We start from the raw sequence: 21,167 nt of genomic DNA, 5'->3' as shown, positions 1-21,167 counted from the left end.
CTATGAACCTATCATTGTCGCTTTCGGATCTTGCATCTTTCAGCAATATCACCCACCATTCTTCTAAACTCCAGAGAATACAGGCCCAACATGCTTTGCCTCATTTAAAAGAGCAATCTGCTCATCCCAGGCATTCTGTCTGATGAATCTCTTTTGGACTGCTCCAATGCTACAACACTAAACCCCCCCCCCCCAGATCTAGCTCCCATGGGAGATTGATAGATGGTAGATAAGTGAATTTGCCAGTTACTTGAGATTACGTGTTGTGTGATTGGTGAACTAACGGTGTGGTGCACTAATTTTAATTTTTCATATTTTTGACTTATTTATTTTCTACAAATTTTTTGTTTGAATTCCTGATAACAGGTATTTTACTGTCCAGGTATGTCTTATTTTATTAGACATACAGCATGGTAAGAGGCCCTTTCGCTCAATTACACCCAATTGACCAACAACCTCAGTACGTTTTTGAATGGTGGGAGGAATCTGGCACAATGCAGCACCAGCGATCAGGACCGGGGTTAGAATCCCGCGCTGTCTATGAGGAGTGTGTACATTCTCCCGGTGTCTGCATGGGTTTTCCCTCGGTTACCTCCCATTGTTCAAAATGTACTGGGGGTTGTTGGTCAATCGGGTGTAATTGGGTGGCATGTTTTCGTGGGCCAAAATTGCCTGTTACCATGCGTAATGTCTTTTTAAAAAAAAGAAACCCATGAAGAGACAGGGAGAACATACAAACTCCTTACAGACAGCGTGGAATTCAAACCCCGGTGCTGGCGCTGAAACAGCATTGCACTAACCACTACGGTAACTGTGCTGCCCACGGTTTGCATAGTGGTTAGTTTTGTTTGCGGTATGGCCTCATCACCAATCGTAACAAAGATTTAAGATCATTTTATTCTCTTCCAATAAAACAGAAAATGTGATATTACATGAAATTTCCTTTAGTCTACTGTAAAGTAGCCAAAGATACACTATCAGCAGAAATTGTCCAGTGCCCCTTACAGCCAGAGAAAGAGAAGAGAGATTCTTTCCCCCCCCCCACCCCCCCACCTCCCTCCAGAGTCACTGAGGTTTGCCTCTGATGCTCCTGCAGCCTCCACAGCCACACAGGCTTCAGTCCAAAGCATCGGCAACCCAAGCTCCAGATCCAAATCTCCGACATGGTTAGGAAGCCTCCAGCACCCTTGGCACCCTCTTGCGTCTTGGTTCCAATACCTGGTTTCCCCCTCAGCCAGTCTCAAGCCACTCTCCAGCTGTCTGCAGCCTGGTGTGAATTCCTTGACCACAGTTGCCTGCAGCCTGAATGGATTCCTCGCTTCAAGTCACCAACAGCCCAGCCATCTGTGTGTTCTTCAGCCTCAGAGCCCTTCACTGATCTGCCGCTGTGGTCCCTGTCCAGTGGGTCATCTCATCTGCTTCTCCTTCTCAAATGGGCGGAGGGGGGGGGATGGTGACAGTCTCCCCATTTTCTGGTGCCCTGCACCAGTCCTCCACTCCCCTGGAGTCTACAACCCTTGTGGCTACTGCTGAACATGGGCGTGCCGCCATCTTGGGCCCAGACCCCGCAGTTGTGGAATTTTAAATAATATTACTGTCAGCTCCTTTTACAGGCTGTTTTAAGCCTGTTTGGAGCTGATGGCAGTTGGACTGGGCGGTCGAACCCCACAGGTCCACACCAATGCTGGCATTACAGCAACTTCAGCAACGCTGCCATTTTTTTCTTCTCTCTCTTCCCCATTTCTAAACTCTAACTTCTTTGCAATCAGAATCAAAATCAAAATTTTTTGTCATGAACATGACATGAAATTCGTTGTTTGCAGCAATATCACAGGTACAAATATTGCTAAAAATTACATTAACAAATAAATACATAGATTGGTTCAAAAGAAGACAAATTGAGGTAGTCTCTGTGGTTCATTCAGAAATCTGATGGTAGAGGGGAAGAAGCTGTTTTTCTGCCTTTGAGTGCTCGTCTTTAGGCTCCTGTACCTTTTCCCCGATGGTAGCAGTGTGAAGAGGGCATGTCCTGGGTGGTGGGGTCTTTGAGGATAGAAGCTGCTTTTTTAAGATACCGCCTCATATCGATGTCCTCACAGGAGTGAAGTCTGGTGGCTGTGATGTCGCAGGCTGAGTTAACAACCCTCTCGAGTCTATTCTTGTCCTGAGAGTTGGCGTCTCCACACCACGCAGTGATGCAACCAGCCAGAATGCTCTCCACAGTCCACCTGTAGAAGTTTACTAGATTATTTGCTGACATACCAAATCTCCTCAAACTCCTTTAATCGAAGGTCAACCTGTTTTCTTAATTACAGTGAAACCCCGATTTAATGCAAATTCGGATATAATGCTATGAGTCATTAGACTCATCGCAGGAGTGCGGACATCCATGTATTAACTACAAAGAATGGGCAAGTGGTGGTGTGAGATACAAGTTACAATACCTCTGCACCAGACATGCTCTGCATCTCTCTGTCCAGTCCCAAGGGTGTCATAGCACCGAGGCAGTGGGAGAGCACGGGAAACCTTGACCAGTTTCTCTCGCCGCAGGAGTATACAAACAGGAGGCATCTATTCTTACACAGCTCTGCAGCCCTGGAGTCCCTGTGCACGGGTCGGCAGTCTCCAGAACTGCTGGCTGCAAAGACGGTCGTTCGAATTACATCGACCACTGGGCTTGACGCTGCCTATGAACCAAGCAGTAGTATCAGGAGAGAACCAGAGCTGCCACCATCATCCAAGCAGCTTGGAGAGGTCACCAAGGTTGGTGAGCAATCGCTGGCCAGGCACGAGCTGGAGCAAAGATCTAGGCTTTGTTCTGAGGTTACCAGATTAGGTGGAGGAGGAAGGCAGCTCTGGGGGGGAGTCCAGGCAAGTATCCTCAGATACGGTCAGGGGATAATCCCGAGAATGTCCACCTGCGCACGAGAGCGGCATGGGATTTCAGATCCTGAAAGGTTGCAAACCAGAGACCGCAGCTCAAGGCCGAGGGATCAGCAATTTGGATCAAGCGCAATGCTTGCTACAACCCCTGCAAAGTGACCAGACATGTGAAGGCATCGGGGGAAGACATGCACTGAGATGGGTACCTTATAAGCACTGTCAAAGCATATCGCCAGCCTGAGATAAACCAGGAGATTGGCACTGACCCTAGAATAAAAAAAGATAACATACCGGGTCAGGTGGAGGATCTCAATAGTACTTCGTTTTGGGGGAGCAATGCCAGCGAATGCCCCCTCCTTGGTGCCGACTCTGATCTTAGACATGGTCATGCTCATACAGTGAAACCCGATTTAGTGTGACCCTGCTTTTTTTGCGTTGCGGTTTTTTTTTTGGACTCAAACTTTCACATTATAACAGGGTTTCCATGCTGGAACTTGCATGTTAATATGTTGTGTTTCCTGCACTAGAACACCTGGATCTCTTTGTGCTTCACTCATTTCCCTCTCTCTTTCTCCATTTATTAGATAATAATATGTTATTTGATTCTTCCTCCCAAAGTGCATGACCTCACACTTTCTCATATTAAACTCCATTTGCCAGTCTTCTGCCCACTCACTCAATTCTATCCAAATGCCATCAAGTCACAATATCCACATCACAATGTGGCCTTCCAGTAATTCTGTCATCTTTTTATGCCTTCATTAAACATTATAATGAAGCTTTTACATGGGCGTTGCCTTGAAACCTTCACTTAAGATGCTGACTGATTTGAATTTGGATTGCTCGTAAAAAGTCACGGAACTGTAGCTGCTATAAACCTGAAATAAAAACAGAAAACGCAGAAGAGAGAAGATCCTATTATGGAAGAAAAAAATTCAACTGTGAAGGCGGATTCTCTGCCCTCGTGTCGCTGAACCTACCTCTATAAATGCTCAGCATGCACCTCCAAGATGCCGACTCCAATCCCTTCTCAGACTGGTCACAGAGGTGGAGCGGAGTGCTCCACCTCAGTCCATAAATGTACTGCTGGTGCAAGTGGCTGGCTAGGGGCGGGCTGATGACTTCTTCAGCTGTGATCCAGAACCCAGTCATTCACCCTGCATTGAAACAGAAAGAGGTTCCTGTTATAAGACCTGAGGCTCCTTCCTCCAGCTCTTCTGCCCGGCGCTGCCCCTCCGGCATGCCGAACCTGGCTCTTCATTCCCTCTTTCGTCCATTGGACTCCCCAGCTCGCTTCTCTGTGTCTACTCCTCATCATCTTGTAACAGTAACACTGCATAAGTGCTGGAGGTCAGAGTCCCTCGGTGTGCAGGAGGGGCAGCGCTGGGCAGAAGAAGGATCAATGGCTGTCTGTGTTACCCATAATCCCCCATGCAGCTCGAACCACTGTGTTTCCTGGAGCGGTTCTTTCCAAGAGTGGTTCCAGCTGCATGGGGGAATTATGGGTAACAAAGACGGCCATTGCTCGCTGCATATGTATGCTGTCATGTTGATGGGCGGGGCTATGACACCAGTCACCCCGCCTCCATTGGCTCCAGAGGACGCAACGAGGTGCCGCTCTTCATAAAAGCGACGCTGCAGCAGCCTTTTAGGCCTCCTCTAAAAAAGGGTAAGTGCTCATTTTTCTCAGCCAATGGAGCCAGCCTCAAAGTGGGGCCCCTCCATAAAAACAACTAAAGAGAAGGAGGAAGGAGAGAGAGGGGAGGGAGAAGAGAGGGAGGAAACCTCAGAGCGGAGTGGGGGGTGGAGAGATTGCATGCACATTAGCATCTGTGGAGAGAGAAAGAGTTGTCAGGAACATTTCATTAGAACTAGGAAAGAGAAAAAGCAAGTTGCTGACAGAATTGGGGAGGGAGGCACAGGTCAAAGGGCATATTTCTGTTGGTGCATAGTGATCGAGCTAATGAATTAATTAGAGCAGTGAAAGAGAAAACAAAGGAACACCTAAAGGCTGTGAAAGGTGGGTCAAAGCGGTGGGAAATATCCAGCAGATAAGGAAGTGTCAATGGAGAGAGAAAAACTGAGTTAATATTACAGATGGATAGCCTAGACCAGCCATTCTCAACCTTTTTTTGGCTATGGCCCCCTTAGGCCTCTGCTCAAAATCTATGGACCCCCTTCCCTGTTAAGCAGTCACGTTCAGTTGGTTCTTCTGCACTTCTCTCTGACTGACTACTTTTTAAAAAAATTATAATTTCAGTCCATAGCCCCCCCACCCCCCCATAATGTGCTGTGGCACTCAGGGGTCTGTAAGGCCTCTGCCAGGCATCCAAGGTGCAAATTCACATTAAAGCACCTCCCCAGGCTTCTGAGCCAGCACATCCACGTTGACATTGAGGGGAACAAGATACCTCGTCACTAAGGTTGACCACATCACGAGGTGGCCGGAGGTAGTCCTGATGGCCGACACAACCACAGAGACCTGTGCCAGGGCACTAATCAACACCTGGGTATCCAGGTTCGGAGTCCTGGAACATCTCACTTCTGACAGGGGAGCACAGTTTACCTTGGGGCTCTAGGCTGTGTTAGCCAAACTATTGGGAACCCAACTCTACCGTACCACGGCACATCACCTGCAGACCAAGGGTTGGTGGAGCAGTTCCACAGACACTTAAAAAGCAGCCCTGATGGCTCATCTCAAGAGGGCCAAATGGGTGGTTGAACTGCCTTGGGTCCTTCTGGGGATACGCACCACAGCAGAAATGGTCTATGGTGGACCCTTAATAATCCTGGGGGAGTTCGTGGCCGCCACTAAGGATCCAGAAACCCCCATGGTTGCACTGAAACAGTTGAGAAAAAGACTTGGTATTCCTAGCCCCTCCACAACCCCCGCCGCTCAGCCAGCCCAAATCTTTCATCCCCAAGGACTTGCACACCTGTGAATATATTTTTCTGTGAAAAGGAGCATACCAGGCACCCCTCCAATAGGAGGGGCTGAACAGAGAAGTCAGGCACAATGGGTCAATGTGTGTATTGGACATTGCTGGCAAAGAGGAAACCTTCACCCTCGACTGCCTGAAACCGGCCCATGTAGACATTAACCAGCCAATCGAGACTCACTACCCACTACGCAGAGGTAAGCTGCCCAAAGCGGCAGCAAACACTCCAATCACTGGTTCTGTGGGGGTGGGGAGTGTCGTGTAGTGGCCCACTAACTGAATCGTGACTCGGCTCACAAAATGGCTGGCAAACGCAGCGATGGCGAGGGCCCCGTAGGGACCAACAGCTATCGTCCTGCATGACCTCCTGCATGGCGGGAAACAGCGGGAATGCTGGCCAGTCGGACGCTGGCACTACGATATCATCACTCCTGTTGTCAGAGTTGGCAGTCCAATAAATCAGTCTTCGATCTCGACTCAACTGTGTGTGTATTCTTAGTCCACACTTTGCATAGCGCACACGCTACAGTCTAGCCATTTTCTCATATTTATGCATCTGAATGACAGCATTGCAGCCAGACATTCATTTACAAGATAATTACCCAGTCGAAGAAATGGCAGCAATATCACAAATACTGAGACATACTGATTCGGAGAATCACAGAATTATTTAGGAATTAAGGCAACTTCCATGGGTCCAATTCCACGTCTCTGCCACGTGGCCTTGTAAATCATTTCCCTCAAATGTTCATGCATTTCCTTCTTGGGAATCTCAGTTGACTTTGTTTCCATCACCCTCATTGGCAGTGGGTGATCATCAACGCAGTTCTTATCCCTCCTTCCCTTCTGAGCCTCAGGGGCAGCCCCTGTGCCAGAGACCTGACCCCCATGACTCGTCCCTGGTAGGCTGTTCCTCCCAGCAGTATTCAATGCCGAATACATGTTGGTGAGGGGCACTTCCACAGGGGTACTCTGCACTGGCACTCTCCCTCCTTTCCTTACAGTCACCCAATTCCCTGACTCCTGCCTTCTAGGGGTGACCGTCTCCCTGTAACTCCTCTCTATCACTGCCTCTGCTTCCCTTATGATCCTCAGTTCATCCAATTGCAACTCAAGCTCCCTAACACGGTCGCTCATGAGTTGCAATTGGATGCACCTTTTGTGTAGTCGTGAGGAACAGCTGTGCTATCTCTGACTTCCTACATCCCACAATTGGAGCATTTGACTACCCCAGCTGACTCTATTACCTCCTTTCTCAATGTATATAGGTTATTTAAAAAGAAAAACTAAACAAATAATACTAAAAGACTAACCGAAAAGGACACCTTACCACTCAGGGAGCTCCCTCTTACCGAAGTCCCTCGAGCCAAAGTCCCAAGTCTCCACTCCTTCCCTGCCCCAGTCCTCACTGGCCGCTCCCTCCCCTTTCACTCCTTTTTATAGGCCCCTTGACCAATTAATCCCGTCACTTTCACCAAGCTCCTCCTCCGACTCTTTTTCATTGCCGTATTTTACTGTATTGTGTCCATAAACTCTCTGTCATGCCCTGGTGCCTATGCTTGGGAAAACAGTTTTGTAAAGGCGAGTTTTAAAAAAAAATTTATTAAGATTTTAAATCACATCAAAAAGTGTATATATATATATATATAGTATTGAAATCAAATTATATGTGAATATTTTCAACCCTCACTCTCTCCCTCCAAACTTCCCTCCCTAACCCTCCCCCTTTCTAATCTAATAATAAAAATAAAAGATAGATTATGGTTATATGGTTAAAAGAAGAAATATGTAGATAATATAGGAGAATGTCAATCTAAAATATAAATATAAATTGATTTGAATTGTGGAGTACAGGTTCACCACTCAGATGAGATATTGAGGGATCTTTCAACTTTTAAGCCAACACTTTGTATATGGGCTCCATATTTTCAAAAATAAATGATACTTATTGCATAAATTATGAATAATTTTTTTCAAGCGGAATACATGAATGCAATTCTGCATGCCATCTCTCTAACCCTAAATCTACATTAGATTTCTATGTAGTAGCAATACATGTCTTTGAAACAGCTAAAGTAATTTGTAAGAATTCTATTTGATACATGGTTAATCCCAATTTAATACAAGTATTTTTAATATCTCCTCACAAAAATATCATAGGATCTATTGGGAGTGTAACTTCTAATACTTTATTCAAAATTTTTTACATTTTGGACCAAAATGTATATACTTTTGGACAAAACCAAGTGGAATGTATAAAAGAACCTACTTCTTTGTTACATCTAAAACATTAATCTGATAATGTCGAATTAAATTTATTTAACTTCTTAGGTGTTAAATATAATTGATGTAAAAATTATATTGTACTAACCTATACCTAACATTAATAATTTTAGTCATAATTTGTGTACATATCTCTTTCCAATGATTTTCATCTATTTTAACATTTATATCAGATTCCCATTTTAATCTTGATTTATGAATTCCCAATTTCAGATCGTTTTTCTGAAACCTATACATTTCTGAAATAAACATTAATATCTCCATTAGTTATTAATACTTGCATTCTGTCTGGGTAAAGTTAAATTCTGACCTAATTTTTTGATTTAAAATGTTCTTACTTGATAATAAGCAAGAAGTGTATTGTTTGGTATATTAAACCTCTTTCATTCTTTGAAATCGTGTATTATTTTAATTCCTTTTTGAAACCAAATTTTTAAAAAGTTATTACTACACAAGCAAAATACTGTAGATATTGGAAATTTGGAATAGAGCAGAAAATGCTGAATTTATTTGGCAGGTCAGGTAGCAACTGTGGAGAAACAGTTAACATTTAAGATTGACAAACTTTCTGTTGAATTCAACACCTATTGAATGACTGCCTGTTGATTAGAACCATAAAATACTTCAGCACAGAAAATAAGCCATTTGGCCCTTCTAGCCTATGCCGTAACATCATTCCTCTAGTCCCACTGACCTATGCCCATTCCATAACCCTCCAGACCTCTCCCATCCATGTATCTATCCAATTTATTCTAAAAACTTAAGAGTGAGCCCACATTTACCATTTCAGATGGCAACTCATTCCACACTCCCACCACTCTCTGAGTGAATGAAGATCTACCGGGACCAATGCCTGAAGAGGACGCACAAAATCAGTGAACCGGTGCGGACTCGAAAGGCCAACATGGCCTGTTTCCGCTCCGTATATGGTTATATGGTTCCCCCTAATGTTCCTCCAAAGCCTTTCCCCTTTCACCCTAAAGCCATGTCCTTTCATATTTATCTCTCCTAATCTAAGTGAAAAGAGCTTACTTGCATTTACTCTGTCTATCCCCCTCAGAATTTTGTAAACCTCTATCAAATCTCCCCTCATTCTACACTCCAAGGATTAAAGTCATAACCTGTATAATCTTTCACTGTAACTCAACTCCTGAAGACCTGGCAACATCCAAGTAAATCTTCTCTGCATCCTTTGAATCTTACAGATATCCTTCCTGTAGTTAGGTGACCAGAACTGCACCCAATACTCAAAATTTGGCCTCACCTATGTCTTATACAACCTCACCATAACATTCCAACTGCTGTACTCAATTCTTTGATTTATAAGGCCAAGATGCCAAAAGCTTTCTTCACAACCCTGTCTACCTGTGATGCCACTTTCATGGAATTATGTTTCTGTATTCCCAGATCCCTTTGTTCATCTGTACTCCTCAGTGCCCTACCATTTACTATGTATGTCCTACCTTGGTTTGTCCTTCCAAAATACAATGCCTCACACTTGTCTGCATTAAATTCCATCTGCCATTTTATGGCCCAATTTTTCAATTGGTCCATTCCCTCTGCAAGCTTTGAAATCCTACTTCACTGCCCACAACGCCTCCAATCTTAGTGTCATCTGCAAACCTCCTGATCCAATTGACCACATTATCATCCAGATCATTGATATAGAAAACAAACAACAATGGTCCCAGCACCGATCCCTGAGGCACACCACTAGTCACCAGCCTCCAGTCTGAGAAGCAATCATCCATCACTACTGTCTGTCCTATTCAGCCAATTTTGCATCCAGTTTACAACCTCTCTATGGATACCTAGTGTCTGAACCTTCTGAACTAACCTCCCATGTGGGATCTTGACAAAGGCCTTACTAAAGTCCATGTCGATAACATCCATAGCCTTTCCTTCATTTACTTTTTTGGTAACCTCAAAAAAATTCCAAAATTTGTTAAACATGACCTAGCATGCACAAAGCCATGCTAATTATCCTTAATCAGCCTTTGGCTGTCCAAATACTTGTATATCCGATCTCTCAGAACACCTTCCAATAATTTACCTACTAATGTTTACTTTCAGTAAATTTTGTTTTCAACTCTGAATGAACTGCAATGGTTTCAGACTACTTCTTAATCCCATGTACAAACTGGGTAACTTTATTTTTCCTTTTGTATGCAGGTTCATTTGAACCTCATTTAAAGGAGACACACACTTCCACGTGTATGCTAATGAGCCCCAGTTATAGAGTCATAGAGTTATACAGCATGGAAATGAGCCCTTCTCCCCAGCTCATTCATGCTAACCAAGATGGCTTCCTGAGCTAATCCCATTTGGCCCATTTCCCTCTAAACCTTTCCTATCCATGGACCAGTCCAAACATTATAATTGTACCCACCACGACTACCGCTTCCTCTGGCAGCTCGTTTCATATACACACCATCACCTGTGTGGGGGAAAAAGTTGGATCCCCTTTAAATCTCTCCCCTTAAACCTGTGCCCTCTAGTTTTAGACTCCACAACCCTGGGGAAAAGACTGTGACCACCCACCTTATGGCCCTCATGGTTTTATAAGCCTCTATAAGGTCCCCCCTCACTCTCTTCCACTTCAGGGAAAGAAGTCCCAGCCTCTCCTTGTAACTCCAGTCCTCCAGTCCCGGGAACATCCTGGTGAATCATCTCTGTACCCTTTCCAGCTTAATTACATCCTTCTGTTGCCAAGCCCCCAATTTAATTCCCTTGTGGCTACTGGAATTACAGTGGACACGATGAAATGACCACACAAGGTGTTTTTTAGAGTGAATCAAACGTATTTACTCTTCAAAACCCGTGCAACCTTTTAAAAGTCCGAATCACACGCCCGACACGCGCTGGCATCATCACCCTCTGATCTCATATAGTCAGTTCAATGCCTTCTGGGAGCTGTAGTGCCGCCATAGCACCAGAACCAGCTGAAAGGTTTGTGTGTCTCTTAGATGGTCAACCTGTGCAACAGACTGTTGGCTGCTGCAGTGGGGACGACTTGTCCACATGAGCTGGTTTAAGCCTGTCAATAGTGAAAAACTGTGGCTTCCCTCCAGTGTCCAAAATACAGGTCGAACTAGTTTGTCTGAATATCCTGTAAGGTCCTTCATAGGGCATCTGCAGAAAGGATGGTGGCTTCACAGCAACGGCTGCAGACTCCATGTTTGTCCAAAAATACGTTTTTGGACTCGTAGGGGTCACCAATTGTGGCCACTGGAATCGCAGTGGACACGACGAAATAACCACACGAGGCATTTTTAGAGTGAATCAAACGGATTTACTCTGCATTGCCCTGCAACCTTTTAAAAGCCCGACTCATGCGCCTGACACGTGCTGATGTCATCATGCACTGACGTCACATAGTTGGTTCAATGCCTTCTTGGAGCTGTAGTGCCGCCATAGTGCTGCTGCACCCTTTCTTTGTTTGAAAGACTGTTCGTGACCTTGGTGAACTGATTATCCAAATTCACGTCCTCTCCATGCTTGTGTTTGGATCTCAACGGGGCCTCACCTCTTCCTGTCTCTGTAACCTCCACCCTTCCACTCAGAGGTGAGACTAGAACTAGGGAATGGGGGCTCACAATTTGGGAGAGTAGATTTAGGTCGAGATGAAAGGAACTGCTTCTCACAGAGAGTGCTAGATCTGTGGAATTCTCTGCCCAAGGAAGCAGTGAAGGCTGCCTCATTAAATGTATTTAAGGCACAGTTAGATAGATTTTTGTATGATAAGGGAGTTAAGGATTATGGGGAAGGGATGGGTAAGTGATAGGTTTCTGAAGATCTATCTTGGGATCTCCAAGTTGATGCAATCATGAAGGTGGCTCGCCAGTGGCTATACTTTATGAGGAGTTTGTGGAGATTTGGTTCATCACCAAAGACACTTGCAAATTTCTACAGGTGTACCATAGAGAGCATTCTGATTGGTTGTATCACTGTTTGGTTTTAAAGTGCCAATCACAGCACAGGAAAAGACTACAAGGAGTTGTGAACTTGGTCTGTGCCATCACAGGTGCCACTCTTCACTCCACTGAGGACATCTACATGAGTCAGTGTCTCAAGAAAGCAGCCTTTATCCTCAAGAACCCTCACCTCCTAGGATAAGGTACAGGAGTCTGAAGACAAATACCCACTGGAACAGAAACAGCTTCTTCCCCTCCGCCATCAGATTCCTGAACGGACCCACAGACACGGCCGCACTTCCTCTCTTCTTTTGCACATTTTATTTATTTTTAAAAATGTAATGTGTAGCAATATTTGCACCTGTGATGCTGCCGCAAAACAACACATTTCGTGACATGTTCATAACAATAAATTCTGATTCTGAAGTGGAACTGAGACCACGGCCAGATCAACTGTCATCTTATTGAATAGTGAAGCAGGCACGACGGGCCGGATGGCTGATTCCTGCTCCTGTTTCTTATGTTCTGATGTTAACACCTTGAGAACTGTGCATTCCTCTTGTGTAACCTTAACTTTATTCATCCCACCATTGACAGTCTGTCTGGGTCATCCTGAGCTCTGGATTCTCTTTCCAAACCTCTTTGGGAATTCACTTAATTTTCCCAGATGTTGTTTAATACCAAATCCTTTGGCATTGGGTCATCTGAACACATTTCCTCTTTACTTCGATGGTGTTGTATAAATGCAGTTTCTTTCTTTGTGGCATGCACGCAAAAAATTAATCTCCCCTCCCTCTCCCTTGTATGTAAGGATTGCAATAGTACTAATCTCTGCAGATGCCAGTAAATCATAAGGTATCTTAGTCCCCTGTCACTTCAGCCTTGGGGAAAAGCTAATAATGGATTACAATACCTTCAGAGTATTTCCAAATGCTTTTGGAAATGTTGTGCCCTTATTTTGACTATTTTAATCACTCTTTCTGACTAAACCACGTATGCACATATTTATTTTGAAATTCAAATGCACTTTCTGTACTGAGGCTGTGGAAATTTTGTTGCATTTTTATGTCCTTTAATCCAGATTTTTTTTATTAGATAGACCAGATGTGGTCTTTTTCAAATGAAAGCTTAATGCTTAAAAATCATGCTCTGAAGGATTAATCTTGCCTGTGCTTTGAAATTATATTATTTGTGTTTATCAGTGATATTGAAGTCCGTGAAGTTGTAAGTTGATTTTATAAACTTTTTTTTAACCTACTGCAAATGTAAGGAATTTGAAATAAAACTGAAAAGTGTTGAAAATGCATGACCCATCTAGCAGACTAAATTGGAAGCCCTTGGTCTGTGTCTGATCTGCTGTTACCTGATGAGATTTTCTTTTTGGAAGTCATGTTGCTGCAAGTGGCCTGGTTTAAAACACGGACACCAAGCATCTTTCCATTAATGGCTTGTTTTACTATTATATAGCCTTCTCTGACACTTGTATTGCTATGATTTCCTGAATAGCTTGTGTGTTGCAAATAGGTTGTCTCTTGCATCTTTCTTTCTTCCATTCTCTTCAGTGGCTGAGTCTTTGGTCAGGGACTACAGTCCAGAATGTCCTTGTATCAGTCAAAGTTCGTGAAGGTGAAAGTTTTTCTCTGAACCTCATGACCAGAATCAGAATTTATTGTCATGAACATGTCATGAAATTTGTTGTTTTGTGGCAGCATCACAGTGCAAACATTGATATAAATAAAAATAGTGCAAGAAAAAGACAAAGGTTCATTGATCATGCAGAAATTTGATGACAGTGGGAAAGAAACTGTCCTTGTGCCGTTGATTGCTCGTCTTTAGGCTCTTGCACCTTTTTCCTGATGGTAGCAGAGTGAAGAGAGCATGGCCTTGGTGGTGGGGGTCTTTGAGGTTAGAGGCTTTTCTTAAGTCACTGCCTCGTGTAAATATCCTCGAAGGAGTGAAGTCTGGTGCCTGTGATGTCGCAGGCTGAGATAACAACCCTCTCGAGATTTTTCCTATCTTGTACATTGGCAATTCCATATCGGGCAGTGTTGCAACCAGCCAGAATGCTCTCCATGGTCCACTTGTAGAAGATTCCGAGAATCTTTGATGACGTACCGAATCTCCTCAAACTCCTTACAAATTCTAGCCATTGACGAGCCTTCTTTGTGATTTCATTGACATGGAGGGTCCAGGACATATCCTCAGAGATTTTGACTCCCAGGAATTTGAAGTTACTGACCCTCTCCACTGCTGACCTCTCAATGAGAACTTGTTTGTGTTCTCCTGACTTCCTCCTGAAATCCACAATCATCTCCTTGGTTTTTCTGACGTTGAGTGCAAGGTGGTTGTTGTTACACCACTCAACGAGGTGATCTATCTCCCTCCTGTATGCTTCCTCATGGCTGTCTGTGATTCTGCCGACAACCGTGGCATCATCGACAAACTTGCAGATAGCATTTGAATTGTGCCTGGCCACACAGTCGTGGGTGTAGAGTGAGTTGAGCAATGGGGTAAGCACATATTCTTGAGATGCACCTGTGTTGATTATCAATGAGGATGAGACATTGTTTCTGATTTGCATTAACTGTGGATTTCTGATGAGAATTCAAGAATCTATTTGCCGAGTGGGGTGCAGAGGTCCAGAAGTTGGAGCTTGTTGACCAGCACTGAGGGAATGATGATGTTGAAAGCTGAACTGTAGTCGATGAAGAGTATTATCCTGATGTATGAGTTGCTGTTATCTAGATGATCCAGAGCTGAGTGGAGAGCTAGTGATACTGCGTTTGCTGGGGAGCGATTATAATGGTAGGCAAATTGCAGTGGATACCAGCAAAGACCATGCTGGTATCATTGAAAGATCAGTCAATATCGGCCTTGTTTCAGAATCAGGCCATGGGTGTGAGGCTCACCCAGAACCTTGACCACATCATGAAGGTTGACGTTCCTAGTGTGGCAACATTAGAGTATGGGACATTAACTCGAGGTCCCGATTAGCCTCTTGGATTTGTAAAGATCTCACAATGTTGTTCAGTGTGCGGCTCAATAGTTACCTCTCAACCACCGGCACTAACACCTGTTTTTCTTTTATACCTTACTCTTTAGGGGAAATTGCTGTGTTACAAGTGTAATCATGTAAGCCAATTTACAAGGAGCACTTCAAAAGTATTTCAGTGGCTGTACTTTGGGTTAGCTTGAGATTGTGAAAAGTGTGATAAAAATACAATACATGGTGCGATACACGAGTCTCAATGTGGACAAGACAAAGGAGATAATTGTGGACTTGAGGAGGATGAAGGTCAACCATTCTCCATTACACATCAACAGTTCCTTTGTGGACAGAATGGAGAGCACAAAGTTCCTTGGTGTACACATAAAGGACGACATCCTGGACCCACAACACCTCCTCATTAGTCAGGAAGTCAGGAGGGCAAGGCTACCAGCCCCCATCTTGACAACTTTTTGCAGGAACACTATTGAGAGTGTCCTGTCTGGCTGTATCACTGTGTGGGATGGTAGCTGCAAAACATCAGACCCTTTCCATTCAGTGGACAGTATCTTCAACCCACTACCGTCAAGAGGGAAGTACAGGAGTGTCGAAGTCAGGACTGCCAGGCTGGGAGAATAGCTTCTTATCGCAGGCTGTGAGGCTGACGAACAGTATCGTGTAACCGTGCAAATCACTCCAAATATTTTTATATATTTATGTTATATTTATTCACTGTGTATTGTGTGTTTTTGTGCATGTACTGTATTCTGGAGAGACGTTGTATGATCAAATGGTAATAAACTTGAAGGTCCTTCTTGTACATAATATTTAAACATTTAGTCTGGTACCACTCTGCTGTGTAGGCTCTACACACGGACCATTAATATTGAGGACAGGTAAAGACCGCATGCCCCTCTTTGATACCTAATAACTTACCCATCAAACTCCATTTTATTTTAGACATACAGCACAGTAACAGGCCCTTTCGGCCCACAAACCCATGCCACCCAATTACAACCCACGGTACATCTTGAATGGTGGGAGGAAACTGGACCACACAGATATGGGGAGACCTACAAACTCCTTACAGTCAGTGCGGGATTCGAACCCCGGTCCCGATCGGTGGCGCTGTAACAGCGTTGCACTAACCGCTACGCCAACTGTGCTGCCTCTTTAGTTTGACAAATGGGTGAGGTATCAGACAGACATCAGTGACTGCTCAAGGGCTGGCTGTGGTGGGAATTAAACCAATATTTATCTACATCTGGAAGATATGTTTCTGCAAAGGTCTGGAAAGAGGTGTAGTGTTTTTTTGTCGAGGTTCATCCCAAACAGGTGCGTATCACAGAACTCTTTTGCTGCAAGGGCTGTTCCCAGTGATGCACATTGAGAGAGCTACACCTCCAGACTGGACGAGATTAGAATTAGATAAAATAGGGGAAAAGATACCTGAACACATATTATATAAATGGGACGAAAAATTGGTACAACATAGAACTTCTCCAGTATTACATCATCTCCTCAATATTTGGAAGAAGATTCATGTAGAAAGAAATAAAATAAATTATCAATTACCAAAACTAATATTGACGCAAAATAAGCTACTCCCTTTTACAATAGACAACCTTTCCTTTAGAAAATGGAAAAAAAAAGGGATTAAAAGAATAGAAAATTGTTTTTCAGGAAGTAGATTCTTATCCTTTGAACAAATGAGAGATAAGTACAATATAACTGGAGATACAGCGCTGGCATATTACCAACTGAGATCCTACTTGAAAGATAAATTAGGAAGCAATTTGAGTTTACCAGAGGGAAGTAACCTTGAATATGTGATTACAGATACAATGTTAATCAAAAGATTTATAACAAATATGTATATTAAACTGCAAGAAAAGGAGAATGAGGAAACAAATGGTAAAACTAAACAAAAATGGGAACAAGATTTAAATATAAAGATAAAAAAGGAAACATGGGAGAAATTATGTTCTGGAACGATGAGAAATACAATAAATACGAGGCTACGTATGATACAATATAATTGGTTACACAGACTATACATTACACCGCAAAAGTTAAATAAATGGGACCCAACAGTATCTGATAGATGTTTTCGATGTAAAAAAGAAATGGGAACAACAATTCATGCAATCTGGACATGTGAGAGAGTAGAAAAATTTTGGGATGATCTCAGTCAGATATTAAATAAAATAACAGAAAACAATATACCAAAGAATCCAGAGATCTTTCTCCTAAGTAACATAACAAACAAAGAATTTGGAATTGATTTGGAGGATGCACAAAAAAGATTTGTTAAGATAGCCCTAGCCGTAGCAAAAAAATGTATTATGTCAACCTGGAAATTGGAAGATAATTTGAAAATACAACTATGGTATATAGAAATGAATAAATGTATTCCATTAGAAAAAATAACATATAGTTTAAGAAATAATATTGAAATATTCGAACAAGTATGGGAGCCTTACATTAAATACAATAGCGAAAACCTACCGGGGACAAACATTACCTAAGTTGATGGAAGGAGAAGGAAAGAAAAGAATGGACTCAGTAGAATTTCTGGTGTACTTTTGTTGAATGACAACATTGTCTGACTGGCTTAATGCAACCTAGATTGTATACCTAAAATGGATGAGAGGGGGGGTGGGGGGGGTGGCTTGGGAGGAGGGAGGGGGGGGGAGAAAAAGTCACTGTATATGTGTGAAAAAGAAAAAGTGTATATCATTGCTAATGTGATTTATGGTGTAAAAAATTTAAAAAAAAAAGAGAGAGAGAGCTACACCTCAACCTCCTCAGGAGCATGAGGACATTTGGCATGTTCCTGACATCCTCAACAACTTTGACAGATCGCACTATGAAGAGCATCTTGTCACGATGCATTCACTGTGTGGAACGGGAACTCCTCCGCCCAAGGCTGCAAGAAACTGCAGAGAATTGTGAACACAGCTCAGACTGTAACACAACACCCCCCCACCCCAACTCCAACTACACCTTCTGGCATCTCAGAAAAGCAGCCAACACGCTAAAGAATTCAACCCACCCAGATTGCACTCTTCTCCCTCCTCCTGTTGGGAAGAAGATTCAAGGCAAGAAATCATGCACCAGATTCGAGGGCAGTTTCTCTTCCACTGTTATGAACCTCACAGTGGCAAAATAGTGTTGCCCTGATTCCATTGAAACTGATCTTCTCTCTGTACTGTGTTTTATTCTGCTGCATTTGTGTATGGATAGACTTGTCCATAAGGCATAGGAGCAGAATAGGCTGTTCATTCAGCCCATCGAGTTTAGCTCCACTGCCCGCCTTCTCCCCATAACCTTTGATGCCCTGGCTAATCAAGGACCTATCAATCTCTGCCTTAAATATACCAAATGACTTGGCCTCCGCATCTGCCTGTGGCAATAAATTCCACTGATGCACCACCCTCTGGCTGAAGAAATTCCTCCGCATCTCTGTTCTGAACAGATGCCCTTCAATCCTGAAGTTTTACCCTCTTGTCCGAGACTCTCCCACCATGGGAAACAATATTTCTACATCTACTCTGTCCACGCCTTTCAACATTCAAAATGTTTCAATGAAATCCCCTCGTTCTCCTAAATTTCAACAATAGCATGCAGAACAAACCTTGTACTTCAGCACATGTGACAATAAATGTGAACCTGAAAGGTGAGACCAGATGCAGGTTGAGTGATCACTTTACCTATTGCCTAGTTCTGTTCAGCAGAGCGCTACATTTGTTACATTGCTATTTGTTACATTGTCATTGGGCGGCAATTTGTTACATTGCTGTTGGGCGTCAAGTCCAAACATTTTAAGACACACATGTCAAACTCTGGCCCGCGGGCCAAATTTGGCCCGCGATATAATTATATTTGGCCCGCAAAATCATTTCAAAAATGTATTAGAGGTGGCCCGCTGGCCGCCGCGCCAGTATAGCGCATGCACAGCTAATACTACAAATCCCAGAATGCATTGGCGTCAGCCTGCTAATCGCCCCCACCTCCTCTGTTTACGTTGCAGGGTCTCACTGTGGACTCTGGTTTTGGGGCCTGGCCGGTGTCAGGGGAAGCCAAGGCCGCTTCCCAGTGCCTGGAACCGGAGGCCTCGGGCCTGACCTCGCCAGGACTGTTGCCCACTCCCCCTCCCTGCCGCAGGCCGACCCGCGACTCACGGTGACGGGGCCGCTGTTCCGCCAAGATGCTGCCCTGCAGCGAGAGCCGATGCCCCCACACTGTCGTTGTCCAACCCGATCGCCCGCAAACCCCCGCCCTCCCACACACAGGCCTGAGTAAGGATTATGAACTTTAATCTCAGGATAAAACGATCTTCCAATAGTTTCATGTCACAGTGATAAATATATTCCTGGTTAAAAATGGTCCTGCACCTGGATACAAGCTCATTAGGCATAAAACTTGAAAAGTGTGTAAATCAAAGGATATCTGTACCAATGGAAAAAGGGCATGGCAAATAACCCTGCTAGAGTTCATGCCCACAATCAGTCACCCATTTGATTGTTTCAGGAATCATGTTATTCTCCCACATTCTCAATAGCCCTCAGATTTTACTATTCAACAGCACACTAGCAACATTTGACAAATCCTCTATAGAGAAATATTATTTATTGAATATTTTATTTCTCATTTGTTAATGCTTCTGGAAAGAGTTTATCCAAAACTATTATTAAACATTTATTTTAATAAGAAAAAGTTTAACATTACATATGTTGAAAGAAGAGAAAATATGCAGATGTTGTTGAAAATTTTCAATAAATATTTAGTTCGGCCCTCGACTTAGTCCAAGTTTTTAATTTTGGCCCTCCGTGAATTTGAGTTTGACACCTCTGCTTTAAGATAATATTTACTTGGGCTGTATGCTGCTGTGCAAGGAACCCGGAGTAAACCCCTGCTCTCTGCCACTCTCACAGCAGTGAATCACCCAATGATTGTGGTGGAGGGCTTGATGTTGGGTGGGCTAGAGCAAGCCATGTGATACCCAGCCACTGAGATGTGGGGCTCAGGACTGCACCCTGGTCGACACGGTGAGTATGGACCATTGGTGGGGACTGACAGCACTTGCCCTATGTTTTGACAGAGCACACGGATCCTACAGTCACCTCCTGATGCATGCAACTTCCCATCTTTTATTGACTACAAATCTCTCCCCCACCCTCCCAGCCCAGTGATTTCTCTGTTATCATCATGACTTGCTTTGTGAATGAAGATCCAGGAAGGATCGTAGACGTGGGCATGTCCTTTGAGCCTCCACAGTGGATTTTTTAGGTGGAGGGCAGAATTGGACCCACCCAGGGTTTATCTGCCACAGCCGAGCAAGCTGGGATGGAGACAGCCAGGTCCCTACGTTTCAGGTGTTATGTTGGGGTGTCCTTCTCCTAGATGGATGGCCTGATGAGACTAACAAGCCCCCATCTGCCCAGGTTTGAAATCAGAGTTTCTTTCTCTTAGGCATCCAGTTATTCTGCCAGACACTCGGTCGCACCATGATGTAGCAAACTCAGTGAAAATGGGGGACACTAAAGAGTAAATGTTGCTATGGACACAGTAATGTAGGAGAGGCCATTTGCAGTGACCTCATGTCTGGAAAAACAGATAGTGGCCACACAGCAATCACTACACCGAGAAAGGAGAGGCGATGGATTACACGTGCACTTTCCCTGGTTGAGCGGGACATCAGGCCCAGACCTCACCCATCCCCCTTGTTTCTCTGTATTGACAAACTAAATGGCAATTGCTGGCCGTTGCTACCACAGAGAAATCTCTGAGCTAGGGAGACACACAACACAGTACAGACCCTTCAGTCTTCAATGTTGTGCCAACCCTTATATTCCTTCTTAAAAAAAAGTACTAAACCCTCCCTATCTCATTACCCTCTGTTTTTCTTCCATCCATGTATCTAAGAGTCTTTTAAAAGCTCCAATGTTCAAGCTTCCACCACCATCCCTGGAAAGGCATTCCAGGTGCCCACATCTCTCAGTGTAAAACTCTCAGTGTCTCTCCTAAACTTCCCTCCTTTCACTTTGTACAGATGTGCTCTGGTGTTTTCTGATCCTGGTTTGAGTAACAGGTGCTGGCTTTCCACCCTATCAATGTCTTTCATAATTTTATAGTCTCCTCTCATCCTTCTACGCTCCA

General features: G+C 43.9%; 1 long non-coding RNA gene across 1 annotated transcript in view; it reads right to left on the bottom strand.

The window, feature by feature from the left end:
- Positions 1-1,085: 1,085 nt before the first annotated feature.
- LOC138746967 (uncharacterized) overlaps positions 1,086-21,167 on the bottom strand; it is a 28,499-nt gene continuing 8,417 nt past the window's right edge. Inside the window, exons 2-3 of the long non-coding RNA XR_011347214.1 lie at positions 3,864-4,040; positions 1,086-2,228 (exon numbers count right to left, since the gene is read on the bottom strand). This is a non-coding gene — a long non-coding RNA (uncharacterized lncRNA). The remainder of the gene's footprint in view (positions 2,229-3,863; positions 4,041-21,167) is intronic.

Source organism: Narcine bancroftii, chromosome 12, assembly GCF_036971445.1.
Source record: "Narcine bancroftii isolate sNarBan1 chromosome 12, sNarBan1.hap1, whole genome shotgun sequence".
In the NCBI taxonomy this organism is placed as follows: domain Eukaryota; kingdom Metazoa; phylum Chordata; class Chondrichthyes; order Torpediniformes; family Narcinidae; genus Narcine; species Narcine bancroftii.
This window is presented reverse-complemented; position numbering and strand designations above follow the sequence as displayed.